Source organism: Mastomys coucha, unplaced genomic scaffold (genome assembly GCF_008632895.1).
Source record: "Mastomys coucha isolate ucsf_1 unplaced genomic scaffold, UCSF_Mcou_1 pScaffold1, whole genome shotgun sequence".
Lineage (NCBI taxonomy): Eukaryota > Metazoa > Chordata > Mammalia > Rodentia > Muridae > Mastomys > Mastomys coucha.
The window spans coordinates 69,476,781-69,500,575 of record NW_022196891.1 but is presented as its reverse complement, the minus strand read 5'-3'; the positions used below and the strand labels follow the sequence as shown (position 1 = coordinate 69,500,575).

The window sequence follows — 23,795 nt, the reverse complement described above, 5'->3', positions numbered from 1 at the left end:
TGTTGGCACATGCCTTTAATCCCAGCACTCTGGAGGCAGAGGCAGTTGGATCTCTGTGAGTTCGAGGCCAGCCTTGTCTACAGAGTGAGTTCCAGGACAGCCAGGGCTATATAGAGAAACTCTGTCTTGAAAAACAAACAAATGACAAACAACAACAACAACAACAAAAAAACCCCAAAACTAAAAAACCAAAACCAAAAAAAACCCAAAAAACACAAACCACACACTCATGATGAAAGATGTGATCTGAAGACAGAGATTTTAGGAACCACATAGTCAGGGGAAATTTTTCTTGAAAAAAATTTTATTTTGTGCATGGGTGTTTTGTCTGTCTGTATGTCTGTGCATCACATATGTGCAGTGCCTGTAGAGGCCAGAAGATGGCATCTGATCCTCTGGAACTGGATTTACACAGTTATATGCTGCCATATGGGTGGTGGGAATCAAACTCAGAGGGTCTTCTGGAAGAGCCACCAGTGCTCTTCTGAGTCACCTCTCTAGCCCTGGGTGTGGCTGGGGTTGAGGTGGGAATAGAAGTGGTTGGATTTTTTTTTCTGCATAAGAAAAGGAAGAAATCTAGTTTTGACCTTAGGGAGAAACAGAAGACTGAAGCAAAAAGAAAAGGAAAGGAATCAAACCATTAGAGAAGATAAGGCTAAAGGTAAAAGAACTAAGGTAGGTAGGAAGACGCAGGGAAGTAGGTTACTAATGCCTCGTTCACTAAAGTAGGAGCTTAGAGATGGAGTGACCATGAACTTTGCCCTGGAAATAGACATTGGAATACCATACCAGCTAGACTGGAAGCTGTGCAACAAACAAGGACTCAGAGGCTGATTTTGAGAAACAAAAGGAAACAAAGCCGAAAACCCCAAAACCCCGACCCACTGTATTAGTTACTTTTTTAAAAATTTAACAATTGTAGCAAATAATTCACAGAAAGACAACTTAAAAGAGGAAAGTTTTTTTTTTTTTCTTTTTTCAGATCATTATTTTGGAGCCTTCAGTCGCTCAAAGTAGCCCCACACTGTAATCCCGATGAGAAGGAACTTCATGTTGGGGAAGATGTGGCAGAGTAGAAGTGCTTACTTCCTGACAGATGCTCAGTAGTCCTGGTATGTGTGTGCATGTGTGTGTGTGTGCGCGTACGTGCATGCGTGCGTGCGTGCAAGTGCGAGAGTGTGTGTGGTGGCTGCAGAAGAGGAACCCTTCAAAGACATTGTCCTATTGCTTTCTCCAACTAGGCTCCGCTCCGTTTCTCACTACCGTAGCAATACCGTCAGAAGCTTAGCCCCCGCAGACCCTGTTGCTAAGATACCACACACTTTGGTTGTAGGACAGGAGCAAACCAAACAGAGTTGGAAGGTTCTTCGCTGCTGGCTAGCTTTCATGGTGCTGGCTAGCTTTCAGGTTGCCGAAGGAGAAAAACCATCAAACCGAGCCGTGAGCCCTTTGAACTATAATGCCAGGCTACAGGCAAGATGTGCCTGTTGGTGTGATAGTGCATGACTGTTATGAAGATAATCGACTGCTTTCTGTTTAGAGACCGGCCCTACGGAAGGGAGTCCATGACTGATACTGTAAACCTGGCCAAAAGCCCATAGGTGGGGAGGTCATCGGCCCTAGAGGCAAACTTACTACTGATGCTTTGCTAAATGGATGTATTGTCAAAACGCCTCTTAAATTTTTGTGTTTATACCTATAGACTAGGAGCTTTTGGCAGTTGATGAAGGCAGTTACGGAAGAAGTCATTTTTCTCCATTGGTGAAGCTACTGGTCAGTTGCCTACGCTCTAGCAAATAATCCCACACCCGAGCTCATGGAAACAACACTGATAAAATTGGTGAGTCATGTACAAAACAACAACACATGAAGACAGGGGAGAGACATTTTGTAAAAATAAAATGGGTGGGTATCTAGAGAGAATGGGAAGCTGAGAAGAGACAGTAATATGGATGTGTGTGTCCCTATGATCAAAATATGTTATATATGTGTATGAAATTATACAATAATAAATAAAAATAAACCACTAAAATGATTAATCCATTAATTAGGTTAGAGTCATCATGACTTTTCACTTGGGCCTGCAGATGGGCAAGTAAAGGCAGGGTAGGGCTTTATGCTTCTATGATCCTTTTTATCTGTCTTTTACTCTGGGTCAGAGTCCTATTCAGCTCTGCATATAGGCATGTGAATCACGTAAGCAGTGCCCATGTAAAAGCTGGTAAAACAAGGCTGATTAACTTCAATTATTTAATTTTTATTTATTTATTTTTCTTCATTAGCCTCAAACTTCCCTAATCTCTCTCCCCTTCCAAGACTGAAGGGGCCAACATAAAAGCAATTGAGGCATTTTACCTCCAGCTTTTACAAAATCTGTTCCAAGACCCCTGAAGAATGAATCTGAAAGTGTCCGACATTGCTCTAGATCTGTAGTCGTGTCGAATTTTGGGAACAGTGGAGCCTTGAAGGTAGATTGAGACCCCATGATGAGACCGCTCCCAACAAGCAAGGGCAATTATCCTGTGCCGGGAACAGAGGAACAATCATCTCTGAATAGAAACAGAAATGATCCCTTAATTGGTGTGGCTATGACTTCGCTTGACCCTCCTAACAGAGCCAGAATTGTGATAAGGATCACCTAAGACCTCAGTTTGACCAGGGCTACCTAATTATGCATCCCCCTGGTCCTCACGTCTCAGTTACTTCCAATTTCAAACTTATGCTCATCTCCGTACTCTCAAAGCTAGAGCTGGAATGCATTGGCTTCTTTTGTTTTCTAAATATATTGATAAAAATCCCCACATACTATTTATTCCTTTTTGACCTCTGGAGTAACTGGCAAGACCTAGTTTGGGACTTGCCAAAATCAGGCTCTTTATAGCCTAGGACTTTGATAACAGCTGGACCACATTTTACATCCAACGGTGACCAGAAATGTAACAAATATGAAGTGGGAAGCTATTTCTCCTACGGAATAAACTTTAGGTTCTTCCAAGACTCCCCTGCTGGGGCCGTGTAGCCCTGATAGCATTGGTGATGCCGCTTCTCTGGCTGGCTGCATTTTATGTGCTGCTCTCTCGATTGAACTGTTCCTTGTCACCATGGACTTCCATGAGTGGTGAGCTTTCAGACTGATTGCACCTTTGGATGCTTATGGGAATCTATAAAAAAAAAAAAAAAAAAAAAAAAAAAAAAAAAAAAAAAAAAAGCCACTATGGTGTGCCTCTTCTAGCACATGTGGATGGTCACTCTCTTCCTCTTCTCTGTGCTCTCAAGCATATCTGCGACATGTCTCTCCTGGTGGCCATAGCTTCTGTCTGTCCTACTGCCTATGCTCTGGAGACATATGCCTCCCTGAATGGTCCGCTTACCTTTTTCCGCTGAAGGCTGCTGATTGGCTTGAGATGAAGGGAGATTCTTTTCCCCACAGGGAAGGGGAATAGACTATAACATTCCAAAATGTCTTGTCAAAGACATTTTTCTCCCCCTGCTTCTCTTCGACTTCAATCCCCGACGTAGGTGATGTGCTGACAGTCACCATACCAGTTTTGGTTGTATCCTTTGTAAACCCTCAAATGAATGCCCAAGCTTTGTAATACAGGGAAAACTTATAGCTTAGGTTATGGATTTTTGGAAAAACAACCAGAGCTAAATGAGAAAGAATCCCATTTAAAATTTCTTTTGCGCATGGACTATTTCACTTAATCACTGAGGTACGGTGGTGTCATTCTGCACACAGGGAAATTGAGACTTAGAGAGTATAGTATAAACAATTTAAGCTTACCCCTGACTTGACTCCAAATAAAGGAGTCTCAGACTATGATTACTTTATGTGGCTTTGACAATTACTGGGGGTCACCCCTAATCTATTGTACTGGTTGCCTAGAGTTATCACAGGGAAAGGAGCCTCAGTTGAGGAAATGCCTCCATGAGATCCAGCTGTAAGGCATTTTCTCAATTAGTGATCAAGGGAGGAGAACCCAGCCCATTGTGGATAGTGCCATCCCTGGACTGATGGTCCTGGGTTCTATAAGAAGGTAAGCTGAGCAAGCAAACCAGTAAGTGGCACCCCTTCATGGTTTCTGCATCAGCTCCTGACTCCAAGTTCCTACTCTGTGTGAGTTGCAGTCCCGACTTCTTTCGGTGATGAACAGCAATGTAGAAGTGTAAGCTGAAGAAACCCTTTCCTCCCCAACCTGCTTCTTGGTTATGATTTTTTGGGCAGAAATACAAACCCTGACTAAGACATCTATCATTCTGACTGCTGGTCTGGCTACCTCCCAAGTTGTGTATTCCAGATGCTTTCTGTTTCTCCTGGCCATGTGCTCATGGTTCACCTCCCCTCATGGCAGCTTTCTCCTTCTCCCCCTGGTCTCTCCTCCTCCAACCAATTCACTCCCAACCCACCTACCTCTAATCCCTGCAGTAACCGGCTGTAGCCAATTTTATTTAACCAATAGTTTTAAGTCAAAGAACAAGGTTTGCCCAACAAAACCTCGTAAACGTGAAAAGTTACTCATAGGCCTAGACCTTCAGGTCTAGAATTTAGCATTACAACACATAGCAATTGACCAAACCCCAACAAGAAAGGTCAAGTGGCTGGTTGGAGATCACACGGATAGTAATTGGCAGGATCAGAGCCTGAACCCAGGTCCCTCTGATTTCAAAGTTTGAGCTCTTTCTTTCTTGATAACCATAAATTGATTCCTGTGGAGTCTTGGATCTGGAGTTTTGGATTCATGTTCTGCATTGGCATAAACAATCTTAGACTGGAGCTCCTGACTTAGTATAATGTTCTTACCTATTCACCTCTGTGTCTAAATTTTCCTTTTTGTAAGCTGTGGAACATTAGATTAATACTTAAAAAAAAAAATCCGTTCCCCAGAGAACTGCATTGATGATGAGGTTTGTGAATGGGTGGGTAGAAAAAAAAACAACAAAAAAACAAAGAACTAACATTTATTGAGCATCTTCCATTATGTGTCAGGCAAGCTCTGTGATAGGTTATTTACATGTAATTTATTCAGAGTTAATCATTTATGCAGCTCGTAAAGCATAGTCCTGGGCCAGTTAGGATGACAGTAGCCATTAAGTGTCCTAACAGTAGAGCTGGGCTGATCAAGATTGCTGGGATATGGCCAAGTGCCTATCAGTGGGTCATTTACTCTTAGAATCATCACACAACTGAGTCTGCCCTCTTCTGATTACTTGACCATGTTAGAAAAGGTAGCTATGTAAAGGCCAGCTGTCATTGTCAGAGGCAAATGTGCTGACATCATTTGGACAAGGAGAGACAGGGCTAGGAAGTTTCATCTCTATGGTTACTCTCTCTCCTCCTCTCCTCCATCAATCCCTTCCTTCCTCCCTCCCTCCCTCCCTTCCTTCCTTCCTTCCTTCCTTCCTTTCTTCCTTCCTTCTTTCCTTCCTTTTTATTTTTACAGGTCTAAGTGTTTTGCCTGAATGTAAGTCTGTGTACCATGTGTGTACCTGGTGACCTTGAAAGTCAGAAGAGGACATTGGATCCTCTAGAACTGGAATTAGAGATGCTTATGTGCCAACATGTGGATGCTGGGAATTGAACCCAGGTCCCCTGGAAGAGAAGCCAGTGTTCTTCAGCACTGAGCTGGTTGCTCCATTTCCCCACAGTTACCTTTTCAAAACACCTCTGTTTTTTTCTCTTTGAAAAAAAAGGAAAAAAATCTTTATTTCTTATGCTTCTAGTAAACCAACTTGGACTTCAATTAGAAGCTTCAAAATCTTCTGCTCAAAGCTTTAATTCCTGCCAGAGGTGTTGACACACACCTTTAATCTCAGCATTTGGGAGGCAGAAGCAGAGGTAGTTCTAGGAAGGCCAGGGCTTATACAGAGACCCTGTTTCAAAACAAAACAAACGAAAAACCCTTTACTTCCTGTTTTTGAGATAGTGTCCCTCATCCCTGTCTTAGCGCCTTTAAATCTACAAAACAACACTTAAGTAAGAAAGAGGGGAAAGGATAGAAGAAGAGTGGAAGAGGAGGAAAGATGGAGAGAAGGAAGCGGAGAAAGGGAGTGGGGAGGGAGTTGGGATGGGGAGGGGAGCATGCGCACATGAGCAGGGGCTGTCGCTTGTATCTACCTGTTTAATCTAGGCAGGCTCACAAAGACTGGAAAGTTTGCAAATTCAGAAGTCATTTCTGGCTTCCTAACATCAAAGGTTTTAGGAGGCCAAGGCAGACTCATGAGGAGAGGGTGAGAGGTAGGCGTGGCAATTGCTTCAGGAGCAACTGGGGGCACACAGGAAGGAAGCACCAAGTAGGAAATGAGTCACAAAGGAGGGAAAGGGATGGCTCTCTCACTTTCCTTAACCCCCTCACCGAGAAGATCGGTTCCATTAGCTTGGTTTTCAAGAGTTTTCCCTCAACAGGTTGAAGCCTTCCAAGTCCCTCTGTGAGGGCGCATCATCACCTTTTCCAAGGACACCACCCACTTCCTGACTTCTATTTCGTTTTGACTCCTCTCCACCCATCTCCATTCTAAATGTTGTGTTTGGTACTTATTGTTATTGATGAAAACAGTGGGCGAGCTGATGATTTGTTCGTAGGTCATTTAGAAACTGATCTACAGGAAGAACAACCCACAAACCACAAGAAACTCAAGAAGTAGGAAGACCAAAAGGTGGACATTTCATTCCTTCTTAAAAGGGGAAACCAAATACCCATGGAAGGAGTTGCAGAGATTAACTATGGAGCAGAGACTGAAGGAAGAACAAGCCAGCCTAAATATAGCTATCTCCTGAGAGGCTCTGACAGTACCTGTCTAATACAGATGTAGAGGCTCCCAGCTATCCATTGAACTGAGTACATGGTTCCCAATGAAGGAGTTAGAGAAAGGACCTATGGAGCTGAGGGGTTTGCAGCCCCTTAGGACGAACAACGATATGAACTAACTAGTACCCTCAGAGCTCCCAGGGTCTCAACCACCAACCAAGGACTGCACATGGTGGGTCTGATTGTTCTGGCAGCATGTGTATAGTAGAGGATTGCAAATTCGATCATCAATAGGAGGAGAGGCCCTTGGCTCTGTGAAGGTTCTGTGCCCCAGTGTAGGGGAATGCCATGGCCAATAACTGGGAGAGGGTGGGGTGGCAGGCATGGGGAAAGGGGAGGTAACAGGGGTTTGTTTTTGTTGGTTTTGTTTGTTTGTTTGTTTTTTGGAGGGGAAACTGGGAAAGGAGAAATTTACATGTAAATAAAGAAAATATCAAAAAAAAAAAAAAAAAAAAAAAAAAAAAAAAAGAAACTGATCATACTGGCTGAACTCTAAGAATGAAAGGCTCTTGGTTTTAGGAACGTCTCAGTCAGCTGCTTTTGTTCAGACGTAGCTTCCCCCCCCTTCCCCCCAAGCCTGTTCTGAAATGAGAGCAATTGTTTAATAAAGCGTTGAAATGCGTGTGAATTACAGAGTAATGAGTATGGCTCAGTTTTCCAAGGTGGGTAAGGTGGAGGAGTATTATGCTCGTTTAAAAGAAAAAAGAAAAAGAAGAAGATAAAGACTTTGGTTCATAGCAGCCGTCATTTTCTGTGGAAGCGTTTGTACCAAATTCTTGGAAAAAGATGTCCACCGGATATAGTATTTCATTGTACGCCAAGTAGGTATAAATAACTTCAAGACTTCAAGGAAGTCTTCAAGAAAGAGTGCTTTCAGGGGCCTGGGAACATGATACTCAGTAAGAATATCCCTGTGCAGGAATGACCAAGGAACTCTGAATATAGTGACTCAAAGCATGTAATTTTAATGTTTTCTATTATTTTAAAAAATATATTAATTTTTATATGTGTATGAAGGTCATACATTGATGTTGAGGGTCTTCCTTTTTCATTTATTTATTTGTTTATTTATTTATTTTTTTGAGATGGAGTTTCTCCCTGAGTTTGGGCTAACTAATTGACTAGACAGACCAGCTTGTCTGTCTGTCACTCCTCTGTCCACAGCACTAGAGTCACAGATGCACATGTGTTCTATCATGCCTGGATGCTGGGGCTCTGAGTTCAAGTTCTCATGCTTGTGTGGCAGGTGCTCCACCAGACCTGTGCTTCCTATTCTGTACGGTGCTTTAGAGTCCTACCCCTGTCCTGAAGCCTTCAAGTGAAAGGGAGGCAGACTTGCATACTTGTATCAGTGGTCCTTGGAGGGGCGGAGCTCATGTTTGAGGTGGAACAGCATGGGGAGAACACCCGGAGGAGGTGAGGTGGCAACAGGGATGGGAAGGTCTGTAGGCACAGAAACATGGAGAGGACACAAGATGCACATAAGCCCCGCCTCTTCCCAGGCTGCAAAGCTTCAGAAATGCAGATTCTCAATGGAGTATTCAAGGCCTGGAGATATTTTATTTAGATGTGACATGAAATGGATGACCTCAAAAGGCAAAGGACATGGAAGCATTTGGTTTATATATTTAAGAAATATTTATATTAAGGTGGCTTAAACAGACAAGCATGACACAAGAAAGATTTGGGTCATTATTGTCATTAGGTATTGGGGGTTGGTTCTCTCCTCTCACCATGTGGGTTCTAGGGATTGAACTCAGGCCATCCAGCTTGGTGGAAGGTGGCTTTACCCTTTGAACCACCTTGCCTGTCCTGTCATCTTTAGATACATGGAACCTTATGCTAATTTGGAAATGTATATGTCCGCACATGCCACCTTTCCATTCCGATTCCTTTCTGGACTGTACAGATGGCATGGGGTGTGTGTATGGAAAATATGACCCAAAAGCTATGGTAATAAAATTATTGCACAGACATCTTCAGACTTCGAGAAATGTTAAGAAGAGCTTAGCTACTGAAAAGGCTACCATTATGGTTATCCAGAAGCTACGTTGGAGAGGTTCTTGGATTGTCTCTCGGCTCTCTGTTCACAGAGAATCAGTGGTAATTGTGTTCTTAGAACATAGCAAAAATGAAATGGCTGGTTAGAAGGCACTGGAGTTTTGAGAGGTTCTTATAAAATAAGTAATTAGTATTCTCTTGATAGGGCAGGATCTTATAGAGAAACCCGATAAAGTAGTGTAATTAATAGCCCTGGTGACAAACATGATTCACCAGGACATGGTGAAATAGCGGCCCATTGAAGGTTTTCATGAAATGTTTACTACAGAAAGAAGTTGCTTGAAGAGGTCTGAGTAATCAGTCACGTTGTTTCTTAAGGGCACTGTATAAAAGTACTTTTCCATTTGAGTTTTAAAACACCCCTGTAACTGCTCTCCTGATTTCCCATGCTCGTATATATTATTACATTTGATATAAACTAAAAATGTCTCTGTGTTACATCTCTAGCTATAGTTTCCATTTCATGCTCTGTTCTTACCACGCTCTCAATTTATTTACAACCAAAATGCCGTTTCTCTGAAGTCTACTTCCTGTTCATAATTCTGAGCCTCTGTTGTTTTAATCACAGCTCTCAAGCGAGATGCCTCGTATTAATCTTCAAAAGCCTTCCTCTTCTCATGCAGGTTTTAAAGTCACACCGAAGGTTCGTTGGCTGTTCTGCCCTTTGTGTTTTCTTCTCTTGTTCCCCTCCCAAACCTTGGTGACTACCTAAATTTGCTTTTTGTATAACACACACACACACACACACACACACACACACACACACACACGCAAACAATGTATCAGTATGCAGCCTCAAATGGCTTGGAAGTCATGGAGCCCGGCTTCATGTTTCACATGACTTTAAATTCACAACCCTCTTGCCTCAGACTATGTGAGGCAGTCACAGGCATACACGAACACGGCTAGCTATTTGTCTTTTTGTGCCCACTCAACTCATAATATCATCTGTATTGGAGCATGTGAACAAAGTTCCTTTTATTAGGACTGAGTATATACCGACGTTCTCATTTCAATGAACACATGTTCATTAACGGATATGAATTTGTAAACTGTTGCTCTTTGTTTTATTTTTATTTAAAATGTTTATTACTTTTTTTTGCATGTGTGTGTGTGTGTGTGTGTGTGTGTGTGTGTGTGTGTGTGTATGTGCCACAGTTTGTGCATGGAGATCAGAGGACAACTTGCAGGAGTCACTCCTACTATGTAGGTTCTGGGAATTGAGCCCAGGTTATTAGACTGGTAGCAAGCACTGTAACCTGTTGGGCCATCTTGCTGTACTGTGGAGTTTGAGACCCCCGGGGAAAAGACCACAGACTCAATTTGAATTATAATTAGTTAAATTTGTTGGAGCTGCCAACAGGACAACAGTCTCTGTGCCACACTGGAGATGACATCATGAAGGGGAGCAAAGGAAAGATGTCTAAAGACAAAAGTGCAAATGGACCTCGAGTGTCCATACAAGCAAGTCAAGAGCTGCTCTAGGCGGCCAAGGCTAGGTAGTTAGAGCGACTTCAAAATAGTCTTTGAACGTCTGCATAAGCATGCTACAGAAGAAAAAACCCAGTTAGTCATATCAAAACAAAGCAGATGGTCATGGCTGTATATTTTTGGGTGGGAGTCACTGAGTTAGGACTACTGGGAACGTCTGATCCAGGGACTGGAGTCAGAGACAAATGGCTAGTGGGGACCAAGATGGATGCCTGGCATTAGATGGGGCTTCTTTAACCCTCACTGCTACTCTCTGTCTCTGTCTGTCTTTCTCTGTCTTTGCCCCTCTCTCTCTCTCTCTCTCACACATACACACACACACAAACAGGGCCTTTCTATGTACCCTAGTCTGAGTTTGAACTCGTGGACCTTTTGACTCAGCTTTCTAAGTGCTGGGATTATGGTGTGCCACCATACCCAGCATATTTAAGATAATTTTTAACATAACTATTTTATATTTAAGTCAAATGCAAATATTTCACTTCTTAAATATTCTAAACGTATTTTCTATTCCAGTGCAATATAAATACATGAAATAAAAACAGTTGAAAGCCTCTTATGTTAAGTGCTTGGGGGCTTTAGTTTTCCTTTTATTGGTATGCTTTTATGCATGAACTCTTTATTTGTGTGCTTTGGGCTTTGCTTTGTTCTGTTTTCTTGTGAGAATCTCCAGTAGCCTCAGTTTGGAAACTCTCTTTTCTAGCATATGGAGTATATGTGAGCGAGTGACAAAGGGTGGATATGGCAAACCGAGGCCAACTTTGGTGTTGGTGCCTTGAATTGAGGAGGGCTCCAGGGTTGAGTACTGTGAATTTGAACCTTAAGCCTAACAGAAGATAGAGACATCTGGTTTTTGAATTCTTGGGTTCTCAGACAAGCATTTGTTTCCTCTACTCAGAGGACAGACAAACAGAGAGGCCTCAGAGCTTCTCCTGATTCAGGTGGATGGCTTTCCCTTTAATCTACCGAATCACACAAGGGATGATGCTAACTTGGTTGGGTGGTTTTCTGTTTCATCTCTGAACTTTGAAAGGTTTCAACACTTCATTTCCTTTTTTTGTAAGTGTACATGAAGTCTCAAACCCTGGGTGTGGGCTCCTGACCCAGATTGGCCAAGCAATCATTATTGAGGTTAGATCTTTACACTGTGAGAGAAAACTTCCAAGTCAGGCCAAGGGTCATGAGCTCTAAGGAACATGCAAGAATAGAATTGCTGCAGGTGCCTTGGTATAATTAGAGAGACCTGGAGACTGGAGTCTAACAGAGACAAATAGAACCTGGGAGATGAAGTGAGACCACATTCTCATTAGATCATTTGAATTGTGGATCCTGCTAGGCTGGAAGCCACTTCTTAGATTTTTCTAGCTATATAAGCCAATAAATCCCCTCCCCTTTTGTTGTACTGGCTGGTTTTGTGTGTCAACTTGACACAAGCTAGAATTATCACAGAGAAAGGAGCTTCCCTTGAGGAAATGCCTCCATGAGATCCAGCTGGAAGGAATTTTCTCAATTAGTAATCAAGGGTGGAGGGAGGGCCCCTTGTGGGTAGTGCCATCCCTGGGCTGGTAGTTCCGGGTTCTATAAGAGAGGAAGCTGAGCAAGCCAGAGGAAGCAATTCAGTAAGCAGCATCCCTCCATGGCCTTTGCACCAGCTCCTGCTTCTAGGTTCCTGCCCTGTGTAAGTTTCTGTCCTGACTTCCTTTAGTGATGAACAGCAATGTAGAAGTGTAAACTGAATAAACCCTTTCCTTCCCAACTTGCTTCTTGGTTATGATGTTTTGTGTAGAATTAGAAACCCTAAGACAACTGTTGTATTAGTTACCTTCTTGTTGCTATGACCAGATACTAGAAGCGACCTAAGCGAAGAAAGGTTTATTTTGGCTTACAGTTTAATGAAATTCAGTCCATCATTGCAGGGAAGTTACAATTGTAGGAACATGAGGTGACTGGTCACATTGCCTCAGCAGTCTGGAAGCTAGGAAGAACATGAACAAGAAGTAGGCTGTGACTATGTAATCGCAAGGCCTGCCCCCAGGACCTACTTTCTTCAGTGAAGCTCTACCTTTCAAAGTTCCACAAGCTTCCAAAAAAGATAAGCTGGAGACCAGAGTGTTCAAAGACAGGAGCCTATCATGGACATTTCATATCCAAACCATAACGTTTCTTAATACAACTTTGAGTTTTTTTTCTAACACTATTATGACTAGCCCATCTAGCTTGGAATTCTCTTTCAGTAATGAATATGTTGGTGGCATCACCAGGAAGCAATTTAAAAAGACTGTCTTCCATAAATGCTTTTTTAACCCAAACAGTAAGAAGCCTGAAGTAGGGAAGTGAAGAGCTGATGTAGCAGCCTCTGCATGTCGTAGGAACCCAAGTGCCTTTACATTTGTGGTTTGCCATCACAATTGTGATGACTTTGTCCTTTGTATTGTTGACACAGGGTGGTCATGTGGCTGCTACTTAGCTGGCATCAGGATTGCGCTCTAAGCAGAACAAAGAAGGAAGCAACAGAGACTGCTTTTGGGGGGAGGGGAGTGGAAAAAGTCCTGAGTGAGCATGTTTGGTTGACATGCTCACAGCCATGCCAATATCCCTAATGCCTCAGACCCTTGGGACTGGCAAGGCCTTCCCCTGGTTGAGAGAGCTTGTAGAAAGTGTCAGTCACAGCCTGAGAATGCTCCTCTGCAGAGACGTCCCTACAGAGATGAGCTAACCCACCTTCTCATTCAGTTGTATATAATAAACCTGCCTCCTTGTTCAGTGCTGTATCATAAGTTCTCTGAGTTTCCCAGGTTGCTGCTGATCCATCAGAATGCAAGACTTACTTGACCCCAGCTTTTCTGGACATGTGTTTGTGTCTGTGTCTGTGTCCTTTCTTCATTCCCTCATCACACCAGTCAGGTCAAGCCCAAAGCTGTGCACATTGCTGCAGGTGGCACCTGAACAAGGACCTCGACTACTGGGAACGCACGTTGGTGCAGTGAGTGAATGCTCCAGGGAGACGCTCTCAAATACAGATAAGCGGGAGGACATTTCTAATCAAGGAGTTCAAAACACCGGACAAACAGAATCTAGAGACAGGTAGTTGTGTGTTATTATTTTGAAGGAGATTTCGAGGAACTGTAGATTAGCACTGGTTGCCAAAGGACAGAGGAATAGCAAGTAAGGTGCTATGGACGGATACCATGACAGACAATGTTTTAGCTCATCCCTTATGCAAATGTGGGGGTGAAGGAATGCATGTGTATTCCTTGTAACTGCCACTTTGAATACCTTCAAAATAGATGAAGATCTATTGAGTCAGTAAAGAGCCTGATTTCAGGTATGAAGGACTCTGGCTGAGACCAGAGTCTACAGAGAGACTGAAACTGTGGCCCTTGAAGCCGATCGAGGGGTCTCAGAGGTTGATACCTCTTGTACAAACTACAGAGGAGATGCTACCACCAACATGGGGTCAGGTAAAAAGGCTGATGCAAATGGTGAAGGAGAGAGTTGAGGCCTGAGTTTGGAAAATAACCTGGAAGGTGTATTTTAAATATGCCTGATGATTATATTGATGCAGCACATCTAGTCAGGGGAGAAACTACTGGATCTCTATTTTTTCATTCGGTGGTTTGGTTACATCCTTCTAGACCTGTTTATACAAATGACAGCCTCTGTTTTAGGGGCCATTTCTTTAACTACCCGATGCTTTGGTGGGCTCGTTCAACTATATGGGACTAGCAAGCTTACAGCAAATTAATGACAAGGACAGAACTGCCATCCGAAGGGGAATACAAACCTTGTCACTAACTGAGATTTGCCAAGGCATAGAAGAATTGTACCAGACTTTGTGGCCCAGGTCTTACAAGCAGCCCCGAAGAATCTTGTTGCAGAGGAAGGACATTACCAGTTTTTTAGTTTTTCTACTTTTGTTTGTTTGTTTTTAGCAGGATGAGCCAAATAGCCCAGGCCTGAGGCCACATCTCTTCTCAGTTGGGCTCCAGAGACTACTACATCTTTGCAAGTTTAGAAGTCAAGACAGATCAGGAACACTGACGAATTAAGATATAGGAGATGTGGGAAATGGGTGAAATCCTGAGTGAATGTGTATTGTTGACATAGACTTGGCCATGCCAAAGACCCCAGTGCCTCAGAGCCATGGAAATGGTAAGGCTTTCTCCTTGTCTGGGAGAACAGGTTGAAAGAACCTGCCACAGCTTCCTCCTCCCAGATAGCTACAGCCCTTGACAGCTCATCCCTCTGTAGAGATGGGCTGACCCGCCTCCTTGTAAGCTGTATATAATAAACCCACCTCCTTGTTTCAGCCATACATAATGAGTGTGTTGAGTCCCAGGTTGCTGCTGGTGGGTCTCCAGCAAAGAGTGTGTGGCCCATGCAATCCCAGCTTTCCCGTATGTGTCTGTCTGTCCTTTCTCATGCCCTTAGCACACCAGTCAGGTCAAATCCAAAGCTATGAAGGTCACAACGAGTTTCAAACCTATGCTATGTCTTACTGGCCAGAAGCACATCATGTGGTTTCTTCTAGCTGCAGAGAAGCTGGGGGTGGAATATTTCAATTCATACAGTCTCCTTGTTAGAGGTTGGCAAAGGGAGAAAAATGCTAAAGCCCAAGTAAGTAACTTGGATTAGATCTCTTCCCTTCACTTACAAGCCATCAGGAACTAGGACTTGTACAGATTTTTTCATATTTTAATGAATAGTGTTAGCTAAAGGTGACAATGGAGCTTCTACAAATTAGTGGCAATGTGATTTAGGCATATAGAACTATTCTTGGTTTTATTGTTTCCTTTTCTTATTTACTTACTGTAAATCTTTTAAAGTAATTTAAACTTTTATTTGTTTATTATTTATTTATTTGTGTGTGTGCGTGTGTGTGCGTGTGTGATGCCCATATCATACATATGTTCATAACATACATATGCTCATAACATATACTTTCAGGAGTCAGTTCTCTCCTACCATGTGCATCCTGGGGATGGAACTCAGATTATTGGGCTTGGCAGCAAGTGTCTTTGCTAAGAACCATCTGGATAGTCCTATTGTGAACATTGAACTTCAGTTATTTTCCGTAAGTCTGTTCCTTATAGCCTCCTCACTCTTAGCTGACTGCAGTCTGCTGAGAAAATTGAGGCCATAATATATGAAATTCCTTGAGTTCCCACCTTACTCCCTCTTTCTTTGTTTCCCTCGAGTTTAAAGGGCAAGACCCACAATCGTGGTCTTTACCTCATCCACATCCGTTATGCCACACACTACTTTATGTCGATTTTACTCTTTGTACCCTAACATTTGGCATCATGTGGTTGCAAGTATACTATAAGTATTAGCTGGACATTTATTGAGGCCTCTTTGCAGGATTTAGCCACATCAATTATTCCTTCTTCTAAATATTTTTTCCCAAACCTTCAATTTTTAGTTTATACTTACTTAAGTATGTATTTATGTTTGTTTGTTTACTTATTTGTATGTGTGTGTATGTATTTATGTATGTATGTATGTGTGTATGTATGTATGCATGTGTATGCATGTACACAAGCCACAGCATGCTTGTAGAGGTCAGAGACAACTTGGCAGAAGTTGGTTCTCTTTCCACTGTGAGAGGTCCTGGAGATCAAACATAGGTGTTCAGGCTTGGCAACAAACACCTTTATCTGCTGAGCTATCTTGCCCACCTTCAAATTTGTATCTTAAGATTTATTTTTATTTGTGTATGTGTGGGTGAGAGAGGGAAGAGGGGAGGGAGGCAGTGAGGGAGGGAAAAAGAGAGACAGAGACAGATAGACAGACAGATAGACACACACAGACAGAGAGACAGAGACAGAGAGACAGAGAAAAACAGAGAGAGAGAGAGAGAGAGAGAGAGGGAGAGAGAGAGAGAGAGAGAGAGAGAGAGAGAGAGAGAGAGAGAGAGAGAGAGAGAGAGAGAGAGAGAGAGAGAGAGAGAGAGAAAGAGAGAACACCATGTGTATGGGTACTTGCAATAGCCAGAAGAAGGTGTTGGTTGCAGGTGGATTTGAACTGCCCAATATGCTAGAATCATACTTAGGTCCACCAAATTGTTTCTCAAGACCCTCAAATTTGTATTTTGAGTTTGGTATCACAAAAGACAGAAATTCCCCCAGCATCCCTCTTCTTCCTGTGTGTTTGCAGCCCCCCCCCATTGCTAACACATGCTTTCTCCTAGAGAAAGATAGATATGTTTTCTCTGCTGAGCTCAGCTTCTAAGAAAATGGTCTCCAGTTTCAGTTTCTACTTCCATCTCTTCTTGTCATTTCTCAAGTCCTTGCTTTCCAGCTTCAGTGAGAGTAGCTGCTTCCTGCAGTAGTCTTCCTTTCTCACCAGACTCATCTATTACTTTTCTGGAGAATTTACTGACACATTTCTTATTTCTTGCAACTCCCTCCTTCCTTGAATTCTGTGAGGCTGGGTTCTTCCGGTTCCCCTAACTTCTATCAATTCCTGTTTCTTCTCCTGCTGTTGGGATCCCTGTCACTAATGCTCTCACCCAGGGCTCTTGTGTGATCATCTTTCCCCATACCACACGGTATTTGCACAGTCTCAGCAGAACCCTGGCTCCAGCTTCCACTCAAATGAAAATGGTTCCCAAATGTGTGAGTCTCCAACCATATGATTTTGTTTGTCCCTAAAAGAGGTGAGGGGAGAAGCAGATCATGTGTATATATCTGGAAGACAATCTAGGGAGTAGAACTGGAGACTACAGAGTTAAGAGTGTACTTATCGTATACAAAGAATGACAAGGGAGTGGGTGAGGATGGAGCTGAAGTCTGGGAGTAGCTAATGAGGACAGACAAGCAATCAGGAGGGGTCAAGTCTTAGGCTTACGGACCATTACGGACCATCGAGTCTTAGGCTCACAGACCATTTTAATGACTCTAGCTTTTACTGAGATGAAAAGCACCTAGAGGGATTGAATAGGGAGTTAGGTTCTGTTGAGAGCAACTTGTAAAGAATAGAACACAAGGACCAGAGTGACCCAGCAGGACCCTAGCATGGTCTATTGGTGTTGGTTCTGGTGTTGTGTTCTGGACCAGGGGTCCAGCAGGGGAGAAGTGGGGGAGTGACTGATTGCAGATCTATTTTAAAGGGAGGACCAATAGTGTGTGGCCACAGATTGGGTGGGAAGATAGTGAGGTAAAGGAGGACTCCAGTGCTTGTGTTGAAGTAGCTGGAAAGAAGGGTTGCAATTTGATGGGTTATTTTGCTGCAGGCGAAATGAGCCTATTCAATCCAGGTCAGATTATATTAAAGGCAGGTTTATTGTGAAGCTTCTCTTGGGAGAGTTCACTAGCACCAAGGACTGAGGCCAGGGAAGTCGCCATGGGGAGAGGTTGGGGAGAGGAGAAAGAGAAAGGGCGTGCACACACACAGAGAGAAGTGAAGGAGAGACAGAGACAGAAGACACACATGGTGGGGGGGAGGAGAAGGGGAGGGGAAGGGAGTGGAGGAGAGGGGGAGGGGAAGGGAGGGGAGGGAAGTTGGAAAGGAGGGAGGTTGGGAGGGAGGGAGGGAGAGAGGGAGAGTACCAGAAATGCTTGGATTGTATAGGGAGGAGCCTCAGGGGAAGGGGAGCTCAGCCCCTGAGGTGGAAAGTTCAAGGTTGGGGGCAGGGTATGCCAGGTAAGGACTGAAGGATGCTGGGAGAACCTGGAGGCCAGTTCTGCTTTGGTTTGTAAAACAGACACCTCAGTCCCTTAACCCGGGTATAAAACCAAACACAGTCTACTGAGCTGGGGGAACACTGTGGCAAAAAAACGAATGTTGGGAAGATTAGAAGGGTCTGATTAAATTAGTCAATACATTAAAGAGATTTAAGTGTAAAGGTCTTGAGGTAGCTGGATAAAGAAGAGTGTAAGAGAAAAATGATAATATGAGGGGCATCAGGAGAGCAGAAGTGATTGGATTAGAAAAACAAAACGAGAGGAACTGTAGATTGCCAAGGAGGTTAAAGGACTGTTGGAGTTGGGGTGTACGATGACATAAAAGTCACCGAGAAGGTGCTGATAAGAGACAGTCAATGTTTGAAAGGAAGATGACAGAAGAGTGAATGTGTGAAAGGCTAAAGGAATGTGTTGGGGGATGTTTTTGGATGCTGTAACAGTTGAGGATGGCGTGGGTCAAGCATCTCTGGTCTCAAAGTTATGTAAAAACTGATTTCCATCATCCCTGATTAGTTAAGGAAGAACTGATCCGCCAATTAGCTAGGCAGAAAGGAATAAAGCAGAACTTCCGATCCTGGAGAAAGAAACCACTGTGGGTAGAACAGGAGGTTGTGATGAGAGAGCTAGCCAAGGCAAGACCCAGATGGCAAATACAGGCCATTTTGCTGGGTATTAATAGCTTAGTAGGGTTAGAATAGTTCAGAACCTGCCCAGTTTGAAAATAAAAATACCAGGTTTCTGTGACTTTATTCAGGAGCTAAAATGGGCTAGAGCAGGCGTAGAAACACCTTGTTGTTACCAGGGAACAAAAGGGGAGAAGAACTCCCCTTCCTCCTAAAAGATGACAGAATGGAGGACCAGGTGATTGGAGGGGAGGCCAGTGACCAATGAGAAAGGTATGGTAAAGACTACTGTGGGTCGGCTAGACCGAAGAATAGGGTGGGGCAGTCTAAAACCACTCACTTAACCACCATGCATGATTTCCTTCTGACTAAAAATTTATCTGATGTTTTCTTCAGAATTCATCACTACTTCCCCTTTTCTCTCACTCTTTTATTCTTTGCTTTCACCCTTCCTTGTTAATTTCTATTGAAAAAAACTATAAAAACAAGATCTTGCTTGCTATGTATCCCAGGCTGGCCTTGCACTTACATTTCTACCTCCGTGAGTGCTGGGATCGTAGGTTGTATGGGTGTGAGACTAATCCTGGAGATCACCTTCACCTTCAGTTATTTATATTTTCTTGAAACATTACAGTCCTGGGATCTGTTCATTTTCTTACCTTGTGGATCAATTCCTTGTTTGTTTGTTTTTTTCCATCTTGGACACTTTTCTCCTCAGTGTGGTTACCCAGTGTTCCCTACATGTTTTTCTTCTCCATGTTTTTCTTCTCCTTGTGTGCACTTCCTGGGTGAGGTTTTTTATTTTTATTTTTATTTTATTTTTTTGCCAATCTCATGACTTCAGTGGCTGACCAAATGTTTATGACCCCCAAATCTTTATCTCTAGCCTCAACAGAGCTCTATTGTTCCAGTACTGTATTTCTGGGTGCTCAATGAGTGGATGTAAGATGTCCACCTGGCATCTGAGTTACTGGGTCTGAGTTATGGTCTCCACCTTCCCTTCTTTTCATTTTAAAATTTCAGTCAACCATAAAGATGTTTTGACTTATCATAGTCTATTCCTCTTCCTCACCTCCCCCCACATACACTCAGCCAGTAATTTATATGAACTCTATTTTTTCCCCTTTTGTGTGAATGTGTTTTTATGTATTTGTGAGTTTGGGCATGTGCTTGGCGTGTTGACTGTATGTGTGGAATAGAAGACAACCTAAGCTGTTGGTTCTTGTCTTCCACCTTGTTTTAGACAGAGTGGAGAGATGGCCCCATGATTAAGAGTGCTTGTTGCTCTTCCAGAAGATCCAAGTTTGGTTCTTATATCAGGCAACTCACAACCACTGTTGTGATCTGAATATACTTACTTGGCCCAGGGAAAGGCACTATTAGTAGATGTGGCCTTGTTGGAAGAGTTGGGGGAGGTTGGTGACCCTCCTCTTACATTTCTGGAAACAGTATGTTCCTGGCTTTCTTTGAATGAAGATGTATTAGTCTCACCTCCTCCTGTGTCATGACTGCCTGAATGGTGCCATATTTCCTGCCTTGATGATAATGGACTGAACCTCTGAACCTGTAAGCCAGCCCCAATTAAATGTTGTCCTTTATAAGACCTTGGTCATGGTGTCTGTTCATAGCAGTAAAACCCTAAGACAACCACCTATCACTCCAGCTCTAGGAAACTTGTGTCCTCTTTTGGCCTGCATAGGCACTCCCATACACCCACATTCACACACACATGCACACACACACACACACACACACACACACACACACACACACACACACACAAATAAAAAACTAAATCTAGATAGGGTCTTGCTAGCTGTTTCATTCATCCTGGAGGATGCCAGGGTGGCAGATGTGAATTCATGATCCTGGCTTTGCCTTGGGTTCAGGGGATTTAAAGTCAGGTCTTTTTGCTTATATAGTAAATGCTTTACTAATTAAATAATTTCCCTAGCCTGGTGGATTCCACCTGAGAAATATGAATTCTATTTCTGAAATGCCAACACTCATTGAATCTAACCCTTTCCCCTGTTAAGTCAAAAAAGGCAGGAAGGCTTTATCTAGCTTCACAGAAAGCTAGGAAATACAGTTTATTCTACCTTAATTCTAGCAGCACAATGAGATTGGGCATGGTGGCACACTTGGGAGGCTGAGACAGGAAGATATTGAGTTGAGGCTAGCTTGAGCTTTCTAGTATGACTCTGTCTCATAAGATGTAAGAAAAGTTAAAAGATAGGTACATAGATTAGATAGAGATTGAACATCAACCCACTATAATATATGATTCAGATAGGTGGATCTCTAAAAGAGGGCATGTTATAGTTTAAAGATCACTCTATGAATCCAAATGAGATTTAAGGTTTTCGTTATAGTTTATCATTGTAAATAAAGAATGGAAACAAGAAACCAACACCTCAGAAGAGCAACTGCATCCCCATATCCTCCTTCATAGTGTTAATGGTGCCTTTACTAGTTTATAGATATTGAGATTTCTGTGTTAAATCATACGTTCTGTGTTCTCAGACTGCAGCCCTGACAAGTGCATGTTTTCCTTGAACTTAGAGGAAAGTAGATGTGTCAGCTACTTATCTTGTTACCATAACAAAATCTGACAAGGGATTAAGGAAAGACTGTTTGAAAGACCCCCAGAACTGGGGAGATCCTTACTCAAGTCTCGGGATGACGCGACCACCCAATAACTCACGAGAGACCGAACTTGCTGCAATCACATGAGGTTTATTTGGGATACCGGTACCGGGGTCGATCTCATGACCATGCTGGCCAGAGGAGTTCGACCCCAAACACAAGAAGTAAAGGGTATTTAAAGGGAAAAACCACAAGCTGGGGGTGGGGAGAGGGTTACCAAGGAAACATAACATAAAAACAGTGAAAAATTTTAGAGGGGCCCAACCCAAGGTATTCAGTTAGGGAGGGAAACATATTCATTCTAGGAATGTAATCTTCATCTACCGGTCGACAGGGTGGAGAGTCTCATAAACCAGTAGACCTTCATTCTTAGTTCCGCCCTCATTGTGGATCATTCAGGAGGGGCAGGTATCGGGAACCAGAGCCCTGAGGCCCTGAGTTAGCCAAGTTCCTGGAACTACCTACTTCACATTTTTGGCTTGATACAGAGGTTTTTTCATGCCCCCTTTTAGGTAAAAGTTACATATTATACATACATTTCTATTAAATGCCCTCATTTTAAATTCTAAGATTCTCTAGCCTTTCACGTTTATCCTGGTTTACAATTTGAGAGAGGACATTCCATCCTGGTGGGAAGGTGTGGTAGCAGGAATAGGAGGCTGGCTTCTCCCTGCAGTCAGGAAACAGGGCAACAAATGCTTGTGCTTGGTTTGCCTTCTCCTCTTCATCAGTCAGGCACCCCAGCCCTTAGAGTGGTACCACACATATTTTGAAGTAACCTCCCCACCTCAATGATCCCCATCTAGATAAACTCCTCACAGTCATGCCCAGAGATTTGTTTCCATGGTGATTTTAGATTTCATCCAGTTGACAATCAAGATTAACCATCGCTGTGGGGGAAACAGGTAAGACATTGTGCAGAATGAACTGGGCACTGGGGCTGTAGCTCAGTAGTACGGCACTTGCCCAGCAAGACAGAAGTCCAATCTGCATCCTCTAAACACAAGATGAAGGACCTATCCAGTGGCCCTGAGGGCAGGGCTTCTTGTGCTCTGTCCTGCATTCATCTGTAGGATTTAGCAACTTATTCTAGCATAGACTTCCCTACTCCCTTTCTCCTTAAAAACCACTTCTGCAAAAACACCTGCTGCTGTCTTTGTCCCATCCAGAGGCATTTCCCTCACCCTGCAGCCAATCTGCTTGTTCCTCAGGGGTAATAAATCTCCTTTGTGCTGAGAATTTGGTGTCTGGGCATGTCTGTGCCAACTTGGAGGCCCCTTCAACCCCCATCCTAAAGAAATCACAGGACTACACAGCGGGACACAATTTTATCCCACTTCCCTTTGGTCCATGGTCCCTTTCAATGATACTATTACTACTCCAGACTCTCTGCCTTACATATTCCTAGCCACACCACCTGCTGTAAATTCTCTTAGCCCTCTGGCATCTCACCGAATCTCCTAGAAAGCCTTTGAAAAAAATGCAAATGGCAGCGTTCACTCTCCAGAAACACTGATTCCATTAATCTAAGCCAGAGCTGGGAGTGACAGCCTTGTTTAGTCAAGTCACTGCAGTGCTCTCCCTAGGGGGAAAAGAAAAAAGAGCGTTCACTTTTGCATACTGAGTAGACGAGGGTAATGTAGGAGTAAATTAATCTTCTCACTGAGGTGGCATTTGTCCTTCACTGCCTTAAAAGAAGACGGATGGCATATTTGTGGGTTTGGGGACCTGAACTCTAAGTGTGCCTAGCCACCCTCTTTCTCACTAACAATGGCATGGCTTCTGCTTACTCCTCTCAGAGCCGGGGGACAAGGAGAGAAGAGAAAACAATGAGGAATAAGGAGGAAAGGAGAGAGAGCAGGATGTGAGTGTTGTGGGGATAGGAGGTGGCAAGTCATGTATACCGGGGGCGTAGCCAGTGTGTGCGCACATGTGCGTGTGTGTGCATGTGCGCATGTCTGTGTGTGACTCACTGTATTTAACTAAGGCTATCTGCCTGAGCAGAGGTTGAGAATTTCTGAGGAGTAGGACTTCCCCTTTCCCCCACCCCCGTGACCCTTAACTGACAATAGCTGTTGAAGAAGGGCTAAAAATATTATTTTTCATAAGATCTTTGTGACCGACGAAATTTTCTTGGCTTTTTGCAAATATGCATGCTTTGTGTTTTGAGAGTAGGGCACCTGGGTCTTAGAGCGTTTACCTTCAGGACAGTGGGTTAGTTACAGTTGGCTTTTTTTTTTTTAAAACTAGAAATGTTCCTAATATTTTTGTTTCAGTTGCGCTCTTTGTCAGTACAGTCTAGACATGGGTGCAGTCTAGATATCGGAGTAGTGTTTGGTAGATTTCCTGTTCTAAATGGATAGAATGTCCTTTCTAAGACATAGGGCTAAGTCTGTTGCTGGTTTGAGCACTCTAACAGTGGAATACATTTCTCTACCTTTCCTGGCTTTATAGATTTCTCAATCTGGAATATCTTATGTACT

At 43.2% G+C, this 23,795-nt stretch overlaps 1 long non-coding RNA gene across 1 annotated transcript; it reads left to right on the top strand.

Annotated features, from left to right (window-relative positions):
- Nucleotides 1-1,040: 1,040 nt before the first annotated feature.
- LOC116103615 lies at nt 1,041-6,647 on the top strand. The gene is made up of 3 exons (XR_004123513.1): nt 1,041-1,112; nt 1,703-1,840; nt 6,404-6,647. It is a non-coding gene; the product is annotated as an uncharacterized LOC116103615 (long non-coding RNA).
- Nucleotides 6,648-23,795: the final 17,148 nt, after the last annotated feature.